General features: G+C 46.5%; 2 long non-coding RNA genes across 3 annotated transcripts in view; both read right to left on the bottom strand.

Annotated features, from left to right (window-relative positions):
• LOC144145068 (uncharacterized) overlaps positions 1-16,495 on the bottom strand; it is a 202,675-nt gene that overhangs the window by 176,876 nt on the left and 9,304 nt on the right. The gene's annotated exons all lie outside the window — the stretch shown is intronic.
• LOC144145067 (uncharacterized) lies at positions 6,620-7,908 on the bottom strand. The gene is made up of 2 exons (XR_013317419.1): positions 7,840-7,908; positions 6,620-6,794 (listed from the first exon to the last, which is right to left on the bottom strand). It is a non-coding gene; the product is annotated as an uncharacterized LOC144145067 (long non-coding RNA).

The following is a 16,495-nucleotide window of genomic DNA, read 5'->3' on the forward strand; positions in this document are numbered from 1 at the left end:
CAGGGCCGCCACTTCTATGCTACAGGCATTAGGTTGGTTTTCTAAAGTGCACACTTCGGAAGACTTGCTTTAAAGCAATACGTCACTTAATGTTGGCTTGCATAATCACTATTCATTATTGCATTTGAAAGTCTCAATTCCTCACACATTTTGGCTTTGAAGTAAAATAGCCTGTCGGAAATTCGCAATGAAATTTATTCACACACGAAAGTTTACAGTTCTGGGTCACCGGCCCAAATGAACAGACTTTGCTGATCAAATTAGGAATACCATAGCTTTTATATAAATATCAAAGAACAAAACCACCCACACATACCTCTATCTCTACAGAGAAGAAACCTCAACCTTGGAGTTGTCGGAATAAAAATAAGCAGCTATGCATACGCATGGTGCATACGCACGTTTTTTGCGATAGTATACCCGACAGCTAAAATACTATGCTACAAGTACAAGTTCAGAGTAAGCCTCCAGTTCTTGTGCATCCGCGAAAAGCATGTCAGAATGTCCGTCGGATCGATTGCGCAGTAGCGTTTGTGGGCTATTGTTGGAAACCGATGGGTATAGCCAAGGTGGGCTGGTAACGACACAGGCTGGGAACGTGTGTAGTAAACGGCCCACGTAGTTACCTACAGCCGGCTGCCTCGGCAACGAAGGTGAGTTTATTCATGCGGGCGTTCCGACGCTGATGTACAAGCTCATCCAACGTGTTAACTTGAGTCTAGGCCTGAAGAGCAGGAATCGGTGTTATCCTAGGCAGGCAGGTAATGGCAAGCATTGCGCCTCGGTTAATTGCCTCAATTCGAGCCCACTCCGCTTGGTTAGGTGTCTGAATTGGACCTGGTAAACAAGCCGAGGCTGGAGTACAGACCGTAGCAATAGACGGGCCATTTTGAAACAGGAGCCTCTAGACTTATGTGAGATTCATCGGATGAGGTGGAGCATCTGCCCCGCTTTTTGGCGAGCGGAACATAGCCACATAGACGCTAACCAAGGCGCACAAATTTCTAATCCCAGCACGCGAACTGAGGCGGCAGTGCGTACAGGTCGGCCGCGGAGTTGTAATATGATCGGATACACCTCCATTCGGCGACACACCAATCACTGGCCACAGGAAGAATAGCTGTGTTTTCGACGTACAGTGCTAGTCCAGCGTATTGACACCATTTCGGATTGTCAGACAAGGCTTGTTGGAGGCACGCGGTTTGCAGAGTCAGGCCAGAGTGTACAGTCCACACTTTGATGTCGTCCGCGTACATCAAAAAGTGCATGTCAGGTATAGATCCGAGATGCCAGGCAAGCGGCAACATAATAGTATGAAAAAGGAAGGGCGAGATGAGGCACTTTGCGGACAGCCGTAAAGTGGCGATACCTTGTCCAGCAAATGCGTACCGAAAAGGATCTTTTTGTGAGGAAGTGCCGGAGAAAAGAGCAAACCTTGTCCGGTAGGAGAAGGCCTTGGAGAATTTCCAAGATGGCTCCGTGGCTAACGTTGCCGTATGGCTTTTGTATGTCCATGGCAAGCACTGCGTGCAACTTGTTTGATCGCCCGCCAAGTAGCACCATTGAGGAGAAATGGTAAAGCCTATCCTCGGTACCCCGACGGGGACTAAGCCTGATCTGCTGTAAGTGATACCACCTGAAACTGTCCATCCACCATTGAGGCCAAGTCGCCAGCATGAGCACCAACAGTTTCAACCAGGTGCAGGTCAAGAGTATTTGACGCAAATGAGGGAGCTGATCGGGTGGCTTACCGGGCTTCGTTATCGGGACGGTATCTGCGAGTAGCCAAGATACTGGTGTGTGACCAGAGAGCCACATCTCGTTGATAGCGTCAAAGAGATTGCTGAGGGATGGGTCGTCGAGTTTCTTATAAACCTCGTACGTATGGCCGCCTGGCCCGGGAGTGGTCCTCTGTTTGGCGTGATGAAGCGCAGCAAGAAATCCGGCTATCGTGAAAGGCGATTGAATTCCACGCGCGGCGTCATCAGGAGGGGAGGAACAAACGTGACTCGGCCGGAGAAATGGGCACGGGTTGCTGGCTGGAAGAATGTCAAAGGCGGGGAACAGGACGCGGGGAACATCGGCGGCAAATTGCGCAGGGTCCCTCTCCGATGCCAGACATGCAGTGGCTACCTCATCTGGAAAGCGGTCACTACTTTCAATAGCACGGTGCGCCAGATTGATGATGTAGACGCCGATGGACCGAGCAATTTACGCCAGCTCATCCATCGCTGTCTTGACCGACGCTTCTCATGACGCCTGGCAGCCGCAGTCAGACGTTGTAAGCGTATTCCGGCCTCCACAGACTATGGATCTCGGGAGGCAGCCACTTCAGCTTCTTCGCGTTGGGCCCACAGATGTAAGAGTCGAAGGTCAGGCTTCTGCTGCAATTCCGCTGCCGATGTGTCCTCACAGGTGCTTCGCAGGGCTTCTTTAACGAGACTGATTGGGTCCGGACTTGGCGCCGTGAGCATTGTGGTGATGTTACCTCCGAACGTATCCCAGTTTGTTTCAGTGCAGCGCCGTCGTTAGTGACGCGTCGAGGTTGGGACAATGCCAAGCCTGATGGGATGGTCATGACTGCTCCAGCAGTCGGCCTCTAGGTGCCAGGAGACCGTATGATTGCCAAGCCACGAGGTTGAATCGGGTGAGTAGGGTGGCCAGCGGGATGAATACATTGGCGCGTAGGACACGAGAAATCGTTATGGAGAGTGAAGTGCGCATCGATGAAGTAGGCAAGTAGCGCCCGCCTGCGTGCCCTTGTGGTAGCATAACCGCAAGGAGGGGCAATAAAGTCCACGGCCACGAGTATCGGACAAGCTGCGTGGGAATGCCGTAGAGATGTCAACAAGCCCAATCTTAGACAAGGCGCACGTCCGCTATGTGGACGTACATAACATGACACCAAGATTATTGCGTACTTCGGCAGTTGTGCTTTCAGTGCAACGATTTCTTGTCATTCCGTACACGACTCGTCCAGGGGATCTGAGTTTGCGGATAAGCCGTAAGCACATAGATGGCGGCTTTGCCTGACCGAGATTCATTGGAGCCAGAACGCCGATCATGTATGGATTGCGTAGCGTCAGCCGTAAAAGTTTGGGAGCGAGGTAGAGAGTTTTTCTCTTGTAGTAGTAAATTTCATGCTCGCAGTTTGCCTAGGCGAACACGTTCCCGAAGATCCCCAATTTTTTTCTGTGAGTCCGCGACAGTTCCATTGTACTATATATTGTGGAACATGCACAGTGAAATGAGTTAACTTAGTTGGGCCGCTAACACTCACATGAACTTCTGCTGCTGCTGCACCACAAGCTGTAGACGCTCATGGTTTGTGAAAGCAGAAGGGACAGGCTTTGGTGGGTTCATGCTTGTTGGCGCGAAACGGCGCCGACTCGACCGGTCTTGTTACGGTGGAGGCTGGCGGTTCGGGCGATGAATTAAGCGGGGCAGGCGCTGTGTGAGCTTATTCACGTCAGTTTGCAGCACCGCCAACTGTTGGTCTATCTTTTCCACCTCTTCCATAACCGTACATTATCGCACAGTTTGATTGTGCAGTTTCTTCCGAAGGCGGGAGCCACAACGCACTTCGTGGTACTATGGCTGGTAGTAATTCAAAGGCTCCACAGCGTCGTGTTCTACCACTTCTTCGCTTTCCTTCGGCAAACAGCCGAAACTGTCGAAACCGTCGAAACCATCGTCGGCAAACAGCCGAACAGCCGAATATAGTTGGGCTTAGGCTGGCTTCGGAGCGCGCGTCGCTTAGCGCGAGCAGCTTTGCACTTAATCGGGCACATTTTGCTCGTGACGCATTTTTCATCCATGCGGCAAAGACCTCATCGAAACTTGGCTTACGGTGAGGCGAACGGCGAGGTAGCCAGTGGCTCTGATGCCGTCGAAGCCGGAGGTTCCGAGGCCGTTGTCACCTGCGCTTCTGTGACAAGGAATGGGCGCGACGTTCTCATGTGTCCGTCACGGAAGCATTGGTAACTATGTACCACTCCGGCATTGTATGGAGTGGGCGAAGAACGCAGCCATTGTAGAAAAGACGATCCGGCGGCTCTAAAGGCCCTGGCAGAGTTATGAGACACGTGCGGACAGCGCCCATGTAGCGGACAAGAAGATTCTGGGGCGTGGAGCAATGGGTACTGGCCTGCAGGTCTTCAGAATTCTCTCCCGGGTCTACTCCCGAAACAACATAGCGTCGGATCTCAGTACCGGAGAGCAGGCACGCTTATATAGGTAGCTGTTTTCCAGCCAACAGAAGAATATGGGCACAGTTGGTGGACAGCCTCAGGAGACGACACCCACACAGACACTGTGTTGGTTCGGCTGTGGTACGCGTAGCCAGCAAAACCGGATGTTTCTAGGCATCCATCCAGCGTCTGCTTTAGTGTTCTTATCGGAAGAGAGAGGATGTTGAATCGCTCTCGAGGTTTGATGGCAACTTTGTACACTGACGGACTCTGCTCATTGGTTGTAGGGACCTGCGAACTCGCAGCGGCTGTACGGGATGAAGTAGATGTCGCTGTTGTATACCGTTCATCGGTCGGTTGCAGGGATGTGTTTGTGAGAGATGTACACACCCGTTTGGCCGCAGGCGAGGGTGAAACCTAAGCCCAAACTCGGGCCGCACCTTTGGCCGAAGACCGCTTCGATAAAGTAGAGGGGTCCGCCGGGGATAGTGGGAACGGTAGCGTTACATCCATTTGCAGCGGGTAGTCCGGGGCCGGGTTTGTAGCGATGTCAGGAGCAGCGAGCGTCTACCTAGGCGCAGTGGATTGCGGTTCGCAGAGCTTTTCTCGCATGCGTGACATAGAGGCGTGCCGTCGCAACCGCCAGTGGCTGAGAACCAGTGTGGTTAGGCCTAGCGGTCGGTGGGCCGGATCCGATGCAGAGGAGAACCCTAAGGGGCCATCCTTTTGCTTGCAGTCCGACCATGGAGGGGCCAGAGATGTTCTAGCGTCACTACAGATCACTGGACGTAAACCAACCGAAAACCACGAGATCTGGCGAAAACAACCAGCGGAGGAAGAACACAAACGAACCTCTCCTTCTACTTCGTCATCGTCGTTTCTCGGCGAGACACCTGAAATTCGTAACAGAAGCGATGCGATGGAATATAAAAACTAGGTGGTTTTCGCAAGGCCGTGTCTAGAGTGCCGTTCGACGGTATTATATCCAGTGCACTGTATCGACGTTCACCGGCGTTTTGTGGCAAAATTGCCGCGTCTGGCACTACATCACTCTAGATAACGTAAAGCTAGGCAACATAACCGAAACATAGCATAAGATAACCTAACGCACACAAAGAAATCATTTTAAACACAAAAGTTAACCTAAGGCGTAAAAATTATACTTCAATAGAAAGATGAAAAAAAACCGAGGCAAGAACCGGTTTCGAACCCCCGTCCTTGCGAGCATGAACCTAAGGCGGATCCTCAAACTACGACAAACGCTTTGGACCGGTGCTAGACTAGTCTTAAATAGTCGAATGTCGTCGGACGGCACTCCAGACAAGCCTACAGGGGCCAGCTAGAGTTCCGTCGGACGGCACCCTAGACACTGCGTTTTCTCAATCTGGGGCGGGATTCGTAGTCTATAGCTCTGGCAGAACCGCGTTACGTTGAGCCAAGGCAGTTCCGAACCCATGGCCATTCGTAACTGTGCAATGTGCTGTTCTTTCGAAAGAATTGCGGCTGACGCGGCCTGTAATTTAATTAGTTTGAAAGCGAAGCTAACGATCGCCTTGCACAACCTTCCAAACCCTCTCGCTGGTGCTGGCGTTTCTCGTAAACGTGATCGTGGTAGAAACAAATTAGCAAATAGAATTTCTGCTAACCTCTGTTTAGGTATGTTAGCGCGTTACGAAAAACTTTTTAGAGTCATTTCTGGCAGTTTGGAATCTGCGAATGTCCCCAAATTTAAAAATGTCTGCAGTAACTATGATGTTCTTTTCCTAGTCCGAAACAGAGAGTCAACTTTTCCACAGCTTGTGAACGGCTCTGGAACCGAAACTTGCGTGGTGCAGTGAGAAAAAAGGAAATCTCAACAAATATCACTGCCTTATACCTGAAATTTTTGGGCATGTTTTAGCCTGATACGAAAAATAACCTTGAAAAAGAACTTCCCAGAACGTCGTACTCTAAATATAACTAACTTTCTTTAAAGGGGATGCATGACGCCACAAGTGTCTTCGTTGTTTACTTCGACGGCGTTTCATGCAACCGCTATGAATTTTATCGGGTTAGTCCTTTGTATATGTATTATTCTTAATAGCATCTGTAATAACATCGGCTAACTGTTTTAACAAAAAGGCGCGGCCAAGCTCCAACTTAAAAGACGAGTCAAACAAACTTTTGTGCCAATCGGTGCACTGTGAATGCTCACAGCGAAGACGACGTCGACGTAAATGTGCCGGCGACTGCTGCAAAGCTTAAAAACTTTGGGAAGAATTTGAAGTGCCGCTGCGCGAACCTGTTCGGCAATGCAGTAGAATTGAACGTTTGGAAGCCATATCATCTCTTTTGGCACAACAGGCCTACGTTCCCCGAGCGGTCCACGTGAGCCTGACCAGTGTAGTTTCAAAAGCAGAGGTGTTCAAAAGCAGAAGACTACAGGAAAGCACTTCTTTCAAGCTTTATTGCTCTCCATCTTCAGGCACTCGATGTCTTCTCATTTTCAATGTTGCAGGCTGCTCTACTTTTGTGCCGCCAGTTCCTCGGCGCGGGCAATTGCTTCTTCAGCACGGCCTCCTCCAACTCCACCACCGAGGGCTGCGGTCGGCGTTGCACTGAGGGCTAAGCAAAGAAAATTGAAGTAAGGTCAAAGCGTGGAAGATATTACAGAAGCAGAGTCTAAATGGTTGTGTTCGCCTGTACCTGTTTCAAACAGCGCCCTCAAACTTTATATAATACAGATTTTTGTTCCGTTTATTTTTTTGCAGGAAAAATGTCTACAATGCCATTGTAATTTCAGGTGTACGAATACAACATTGCAACCGTTTCTGAGTCCTTTATTTTTGCGAGCCTTAAAGTGGACTCCCCGGATTTCCAGAGTCGTACGTGCGCGGGAAATGTAGAAAACGCTTGCTGGGTAAACTCTGATGACACGTTTTTGGTGTTTTGGCTTAATACAATTCCTGAAGGTATATCCTGCAAATAATAAACTTAACTACGCATTTTGTCTGAAAAATACGCGTAGTTTTGTCTCACACGGAGTCAACGTCTCTTGGCATATTTATGCTGTTCTGAGCAAATTGGGGAAGCAACTGGAAGTATCGAATAATCACGTTCGTAAGCGGTGCCAGCATCAAAGCTGACAAATGTTTTCAGACATGGTGTATTGTTGCATAAAAATCCACTCTGTCTCCGTAGACCACGCAAGCTTGCACCAAAATCAACGCTGCTCTTTTAAATTTTTCGAAAACAGTCTACATTCTTTCTCAGAACCTAAACCCACACAACAAAACTTGAGCTGTGCTGTAAATGTTAGACATAGTGACATCTATCTCCTTTTCAGCTTCTTGACGTAGAGTCTTCGTGCCGCTATAAAGGCTACATCTTCCGCCTAAATTATTACTGCGTTGTTATACTGCGATGCATTGGCCGGTGTTACAAAAATTATTAGTTCTCAGTCATTCCAGAGGTTTCAACTGTATACTGCTTCAGAATTAGCGAGAACATAAGATGAAATCTTTTCTCTTTTTTGTAAAGAGACATGTTGCCTTATTTATTCTGTACAGGTCTGCCATTGGTAAGAAACTCCATCGAACACTAACGTAAGACACAAGAAATCAACTTCATTAGAAAATATTTCATTTGAATCATGTTTGAAAAGCGTCACCTAGGATGACAGCGACGAGAAGCAGAAGTGGGAGTCCAAAGAATCGAGCCATCTTGTCTCTTCTGCTAAAAAGCGAAAACAAAAACGGAATTCCCTTTTAATTAAAATTTTAATCCGGCAACGGTGGTGGGGAATACATAATAAAGTTTGATTTTGTCACTTCATAGAGGTATGCACTGAACTACGTAATAGGCGATAAGTATTTTACGTGCTATAATCATATTACCCAAATTTGTTTGATATGAAATTGGCATTGCAAAAATGCGGAAAAGTTATATTTTAGTGCCGTCGATGGAACCTTTTTAAATTCAGCTGAATTGGTCAAAACCGTGGAGTGTGATTATTTTATCATAACCACTTATTGAGTACGCACAATAAAATTATTATTCTAAGTAGAAAAGGTTATTATATAACAGTTGTACGATGTTTTCCTTCTAAAATCTATGAACTTTGTCTTTGACTAAGAATTATTTTGTAGTTAGCAGCTAAATATAACAAAAATACATTTGCACTATCTATAACTGTTGCGATGATAATTTAAAAAATAAAAAAGTAACAAAATCAAGCAATGCAAAGAAACTATGGTTAATGTTTTCCTTACCAAAGCGAATTCCTTACACAAGAACAAGGCACAGTTTTACTTCAATAGCTGGTAAAGCTTGGAAAGTGGCGTGCCTTTTTATACACGACTGCCCTACTAAAAAATGGTACAGCCAATCACTAAGCGTTTGCTGAGATAAAAGACAACAGGGACCTCAAAAAAATTTTGAAAAAATCTCAAATGGCATAGCACCTGTAAATCCGAAGTGCAATGCACGTCGTCCCTGTTTTTTTCGTAGAGCGAATACGTTAAAAAGAAATGACATCTGAGTCACCATAAATTGAAGTGCAAACGTTACCATTCGTACCGTTGCCCTTTGTACCCACGAAAAACATGTCAATCTCCTCATCAAGACACGTCATCGCCAGCCTTTATCCGGCACCCAAACCAAGGTTATTGGATGCCGGAAAAGTAATTTGGAAGACATCCAAATATCCCAATGCAGCGTGCGACGTTCATGGAGGCAGGAAGCGCTTAAAATAACATGTCATTACCGCCATGGAATCCTGTCTGTTAGTTTAGTTTGAAAAATACGAAATTTTGAAACCGTTGTATGAATGTGTAGGCGCCTATTCAAATTAGTGCCTTGTGTGATTACAAGATGTTTTCGCAAATCCGCCTTACAAATGGATTGTCTAGGACAGGATTACGAAACCAAGATTAGGTATAAACAGAGAACACAAGAACACACTTCTTAATATTTAAAGGGTATTTTAAAACGTCCAGCAATAATTGCGAGGCGTTTAAATAAGATTGATATGACACATGGGATGAATGTCCGTCAAAAAATGACAAATGCGATATCATATCCATCAACCCGGGTTTGTACATCGGAGTGAATCGGTATAAAGCTTTACCGCCTATTGAAGAGTAATGAGGAGAAAGTATGCCCCAAGGGAACCTCATGCGTCTGTTTATAGCGAGAAGAGACGTAGCCATGTTGATTAGAAAAAAAGCTCTGGTTTCTCAAAAACACATGACGCACAACAATTCTACGAACGTCTCTTACCATCCGTCTCATTCCCTAGCGCGTGACATATTGATTTTAACAGCACCTACATCTCACCACCGTTCAACCCCGTTGTGTGCATCGCACCCAGCAAGCTGTTATTGCTCGTGGCATCATTTGTGTTTCCTAAAAATATTTCGACCGTGTGCTGTTTGCCCTGAGGCCTCTGGATCATCCATTGACCTCTCCTGCGACGGATTCCAAGCGGATAATTAAGAAAGCAATCTGTATTAGCGAGAATATTTTTTAGATATCTTCTTTCGATTCCCCAAGAATACCCTTACGTTGAGACTGTGTTCTGGTAAAAACATAAATATATGTCTATGTTTAAAACTGGTAATCCTACCTTAACCTATTGATCCCATCTTTTAGTGTTTTGTGAAAAATTGCATAATTTCCGATGAGAACAAATTCCACAAGAACATTTTTTTCGGGTTTCGCTTGAAAAACCAACACAATTTCAGTGTTGTAGAAGTTAGCAACAACGTGATTTGTTTCTCCTACGCTAAGTGCTGTCAATTTTGATCATGCGAGAAAATAATCGATGCCTTCAACATAGTAGTAGGTGCTCTGGAAATAATATCCGCTGTCACATTTATGTCTGTCTCACACTTGTTAAGAAACTCAGCAGTTTTTCACCCACAGTCTCGCTCTCACTTCCACTTCATGCAGAGATGACGCAATGACGAGAAGAAAATGATACCAGGCAAGAAAGGGAAAGCAGTGAACTAAAGTTTTATTGCTCTCCATCTCCGGGCCGCTGATGTCGTCTCATTTTGAACATTGCCTAGTAGTCTACTTTTCTGAAGCCATTTGGTCAGCTCAGGCAATTGCGTCTTCATTTCGTCCACCAAACTCCACCGCCCAGGGATGCGGTGGACAAAGCAGTGAGTGCTGCACAAAAAAAGGCAAATCAAGTCAAAGATTGGAATACTGTTGGTAATCCACATTTCAAATATTTGCGTTCGGCTTTCCTACCCGATGCAATTTACAGCTCTAAAACTGCAGAAGTGGACAGTTTCTTTCAGCTGCTTGCTTGGTTGAAACAATGGCTATAGTGACATAGCAAGATTAGACGCATATATAGCAGCTTTGTTAGCATTTTAAAGTCATTTTTTCCCACAATTGACGGGAATGACCACTTCCGAAGGAACCTACATGTAGCGAGAAATGCAGAAAACACTTTTCTATCAAATTTGATGTTGCAGACATGTTTTTGTTCTTTGCCCCAATACAAGGCCTGAGTGGTTAGTCACGCTTACACACAGAAAGCGTAACTAAGCTCCTCCACTGGGGAATACGCCTTGTTTTCTGCTGCAATCCGTAGCATTGCTGAAAAGCTTTTTGTGGTTATTAGTTATTGAAAAATATTGTCCGCAAGTAGAAGTATTTAACAGCCATGGTTGCAATCTGTAGAAACACAAAGAATTGAAGTGTTCTTTTGAGCCATGGTGTATAATTGCAATAAACATACAATGTCACCCGTCCAAGTTCACCACGTAAATGTGCTCAAAAATCCACCGTGTTCTTTCAAATCTTTCGAAAGCAGTTGCCCAATGTTTCTGCTAATTTAAAACTACAAAAAATTACGCTCTGTGGTGTAATCCTTCCAGAGAGACACTTCATCTCCTTGCAATCTTCCTAAATAATTAGCGCGCGTTTATTTATCGTTACATCAGCCGTCGTTACTAAAGATACTCACTGTCCGTCATTTGCGAGGTCTGAACTACTGTTTCAAAATAACAAACCATAACAACCCATAGCAAAACAACACACTTTTTTCTTCTTTTGCAAAAAGAGAAGTGATCTGTTTCCCAGCCCACCTTTCCACATAGTAAAAAACTCAGCCGAAGACAACCTCTGGTACCAGAATTTAACCACTTAAAAAATATGTCACTTTGAAATTTCTGAAAGGGTTCAACTAGGATGACAGCGACGAGAAGCAGAAGAGGGAGTGCAACGAATTGAGCTTCTTTTGCTGAAAAAAGCAGGAAACATTTTAAAATGATCTGTATAACATTTACAAACTGGCAGCGGGTAGGCGGAATATATTTTATAAGTTATGATTTGTCACTTTAAGGAACAATGTACTGAACTACTTATTATAAAATATTTTTTTCTGCCTACAATAAATATAGCAGCCACAAATGTTGCTGGTCCACCTCGCATTGCAAGAAAACGGAAAAGATAACCCCTTTGTCTGGATGAATATATTCAAATTCTTCCGATTTATAGAACATTTCTCAACTTTTATTCTTTTCAGGGAAATTTCAATTTGACTTTGACTAAATAGGATCAAGTTTTGCATTTGCAATGCATCTAACTAACATATGTAATGTATATAACTATGATGAAAAAACATTTGCATTGTGTATAGCTTTTGGCCTGGCAGTTTTAAAATTATAGAACTGAAGGAACACCAATAAATTATAGTTACGGATTGCCTCCCCAAAGAGAATTTGTCAGCAAGAAACAAAGCAAAGGTATACTTCAATAGCTGGTAAAATGCAATAAATTGGCGTGGCTTTTCGTACCGGAGTTCCCTACCATAAACATTTTCCCACGAAGAACTAAGCATTACGCAAGTTGCAAGAAAAAAATATTTTTTTAGAGAATAAACAAAACCAAAGCTCCGCAGCACCTTCGGGCTTCAAAGAGCAAAGCAGATCGACCACCTTTTCCCGTAGAGAGTACAATAGGTTGGATGGAAATGACATATAAATCAGCATAAATTGAAGAAGTGGAAACGTTAACCTTGGTACATTGACCAACGAGGTACAGGTGAACTGCCTCATCAAAACCCATTATAGTAAGCCTTCTCTGACAGAAAAATAAGTATTAGTGGATGCCCGTTAAATGAATGTATTAGACATTGTTGAAAGTACATGTGAGGTACATGGACGCAGGAAGCGCAAAAATACCTCACGTTGTGACCCCCCTGGCCTCGTCACTGATAGTGGAGATTGGAAAATACAAAATTTATGAAGGCTTTTCCTGGGGTGAACCTACTCTGGTAGGCGCAAAGAGGCTCTTTCAATACTTTGATACCACGGCTTTTAGAATGAAATTAGATGCGAGCAGCTGAAAAAAACAATACTGGTTGCGGGTACAAAGTATTAATGAATATATTTGGCGCCCAATACCCCCACAAGCTATAAATAGGCCCTGCTGTGTTTTTGCACCAAAGTCACTTCAATCAACATTGAGAAAACTGGAATAATCGCCTTATTTTGATGATATCACGACTTCAGTCTGTATAATTTGTCACATAGCGGAGATGTTTGGTAGAAAAATGAAGTAATTTGTTACTTTTCCATGTCAAGGTTTATAAAATGTTTCAAAAAGCGTGCCTCATTTTCTAATGGTAATGTGTATTAAACACATTTATACAGACACAGCAGCCCATAAAATATTTGTGGTTTACGTTCTCGTAAACAGCGAGATGAGTTGCAAACAAAAATCGTGAAATAGCACTCAGCTTGCCAGAAAAAAAGATAGTTTAATAACATCGTGTGCATATCGCGATGCAGCCACCGGGATCAGAGGCGCCTTAGACCAACAGGTATAGACAATAACGGGCTAGCAACAAGCAACAAACATAACAAGCAGACGCTAGAAGCACCGCTTTAACTGGAGATGCCAAAAGCCATGATTGCCATACTATTAGCGCTTTCATCAGACCAAGTCCATAACTTTTTCCTCCGATCACTCCATGACGCCATAACCAAACCCCGAGTACCGTGCTGCTTTAAAGATCACCGATGATCATGTCACACTGCCACCCGCGCAAGCTTGATGATCACCGTCTAATGTGAAGATGCTGTTGCTGACGTCGACACTATCGTAGAGAGTGACCAAAGGTTGCTCCTCGACCGCGGTGTCTTCGTTGCAAGAGGCATTGCGCGCTTTACGAATGCCAATCCCAACTTTTGGTCACTAATTTCAGCGAAGAATACCAGCATTTAAACAGGGGCGCTGCAATCGCGTTCCTCGAAGAAACGCAAGCAGCAAGTGACGTGATCGCCGTTGCCGACTTTGAACGCGCTCCCGACGAGACCTTCAAGCTTCCGAATCCCTTCGACGTGAATCCGGCGTTACCGCAAGAAGAACGGAAGAAATTATTGGATTTGCTGCATCGCTACAGAGAGTGTTTTTCGTCGAACTCAAAACTACGTCAGGCACCTCTCGCGAAGCACCGAATAATAACCGAAGATGGAGCGCGACCGACCCGACAGTGACCGTACCGCGTCTCTTCACACGAGCGGGAAGCCATCCGGACTCAGGTCGACGACATGCTCAGCGGCGACATTACATAGCCATCGAAAAGCCCCTGGGCGGCGCCGGTCGCACTCGTGAAGAAAAAAGACGGCACATTAAGGTTTTGCGTTGACACCGGCGACTGAACAAAATCTCCAAAAAGGACGTGTACCCCCTCCCCCGAATTGACGACGCCCTCGACCACCTCTGCCACGCGAAGTACGCCGGATCTGAAGACCGGCTACTGGCAAATTGATGTGGACGAGAGAGACCGAGAGAAGACCGCATAAATAACCCCGGACGGCCTGTACGAGTTCAAAGTGATGCCGTTACGGTGTTGCATGGCGCCAGCAACGTTTCAACGAGTCCTGACACAGTGCTAGCTGGCCTGAAGTGGCACACCTGCCTCGTATACCTCGACGATGTTGTGGTATTCTCCCGGACTTTCAACGAGCACCTTGCAAGATTGCAGTCTGTACGCCTGAAAAGTGCCGCTTCGCGTACGAGGAACTCAACTTTTGGGGCCATGCCGTCGATGCCGCGGGAGTCCGGCCTGATCCTGCAAAAACATCTGCCATAGCGAACTTCCCAAGACCGAAAGATAAGACGGGCGTGCGGAGATTTCTCGGACTATGCTCATACTACAGGGGCTTCGTCGCAAACATCACCCGCATTGCATATCCACTCACTCGCTTGAAGAAAGATAGCACCCCTTTCAGCTGGGAAAATTCCCAAGAAACAGTATTCTGCCAGCTGCAACAATGCCTGCAAAGCCCGCCTGTGCTCGGGAATTTCGACGAAAATCCCGAGACGGAAATGCACACGGACACCAGTGATATAGGCTTGGGTGCCGTCCTCGTACAAAAGAAAAACTGGTGCGAGAAAGTAATCGCCTATGCTAGCCGTGGTCTGTCCAAGGAAGAAACTACTCAGCCTCTGAGAAAGAGTGCCTCGCGATTATATGGGCCATTTCAAAACTTCGCCCATACGTGTATGAAAGACCATTCAAGGTTGTGGCAGACCACCATGTGCTGTGTTGGTTCGACAATTTGAAGGACCCCTCTGGCCATCTTGGTAGGTGGAGCTTGCGTTTGCAAGAATTCGCCGTTACAGTAGTATATAAATCCGGGAGGAAACACTCCGACGCCAACTGCCTGCCCCGTGTCCCCGTCGACCCACCACCACAAGGCTCCGATGAATACAGCGCGTTTTTCGGAGTCGTTACTGAGGGTGACGTGGCCACCCAGCAGCGTGCCGACCCCGATCTACGCGTCATGATTGAATACCTCTAACGATGCAACGTCGCCGTGCCCAGGGCTTTCAAACACAACTTACCTGCATTCAGCCTGAAAAACTCCGTCCTCGTGAAGAAGAATTTCAGCCCCGGAACGAGAGTGAATTATCTTCGTGTCATCCCGGCAGATCTTTGTGACGAAATTTTGGAAGCATGCCACGACGACCCGTCTTCCGGACATCCCGGCACAGCTCGCAAAATTGGAAAAATCAAGATGATGTACTACTGGCCCCGCCTTGCATCGGACGTCACCCACAACGTCCGGAGCTGCCGTGACTGCCAGCGACGAAAAACGCCACTGACGAGGCCCGCCGGACTTCTGCAGCCGATCGGCGTCCCGTCTAGGCCCGTCCAACAGATCGGAAAGGACCTTCTGGGCCCGTTCCCTAAGAGCCCATCAGACAACAAGTGAATTATTGTAGCGACAGACTACATGATGCGCTATGCAGAGACCTCCGCTCTTCCGAGGGGGACTGCACAAGAAATCGCACAGTTCTAAATAAGACAAGTTGTTCTGCGACATGGAGCCCCGGAAGTCATAATCACGGACCGCAGAACGTCCTCTAATGCGGAGCTGATACAAGGGATATTACGCTAGAGCAACACGGATCCCCGAAGAACGACGGCGTACCACCCCCAAACGAACGGACTAACGGAACGCCTGAACAAGACAAGCGCGGATATACTGTCATTGTACGTCGACGTTGAACATAAGACTTGGGACAAAGTGCTACCGTATGTCACCTTTGCGAACAACACGACTATCCAGGAAACTACGCAGATGACGCCGTTCGAGCTTGTCTACGAAAGACGGCCGACTACGATGCTCGACGCCATGCTTCCGCACGTATAAGACGACGACATCAATGCCGACGCCCAAGGATACCTTCAGCGTGAGGAGGAGGCCCGCCAGCTGGCTCGAGTTCGTACAACGGACCAGCAGCTGGTGAATGCCGGACGCTATAATCTTCGACACCGAGACGCCGAGTACCACCCTGGGGATCGTGTGTAGGTTTGGACTCCCATCCGTCGACGCGGAGTAAGTGAGAAGCTTCTGCGATGGTATTTCGGACCCTACCAGATTCTGCGACGTGTCGGCCAACTTGCCTACCAGGTGATCCCCGATGGTTATTCCGGAACATCCCGACGACACACGTGGCCCGAAGTCGTCCACGTGGTTCGCTTTTAACCTTACTATGGAAGACGATGGACTTTTTTTGTTGTTCGTTTGGACTGTGTTTTGTTGTAGCATCGAGTCGAAGCACTCTTAGAGGGGGGGTTGTGCCGTGAACCTTGTATGGATTTGTTTATCTATTGTTTGCTTTTACTGCCGGGCCACGCCCGGATGTGTTATCTGCGTTCCAAACGAAGCGCGTCTTACATTATTTACTTTTATGCCACATGGGCTATCACATTCAGATCAGCAGACTGTTTCGCCATAACGTCACTAGCCCAGAATAATCTCCTGTGATCTACAATGTTCTAAATGTGAATC

The sequence above is a fragment of the Haemaphysalis longicornis genome, unplaced genomic scaffold, assembly GCF_048455015.1.
Source record: "Haemaphysalis longicornis isolate Haplotype H1 unplaced genomic scaffold, Haemaphysalis longicornis Haplotype H1 scaffold_7, whole genome shotgun sequence".
In the NCBI taxonomy this organism is placed as follows: Eukaryota; Metazoa; Arthropoda; class Arachnida; order Ixodida; family Ixodidae; genus Haemaphysalis; species Haemaphysalis longicornis.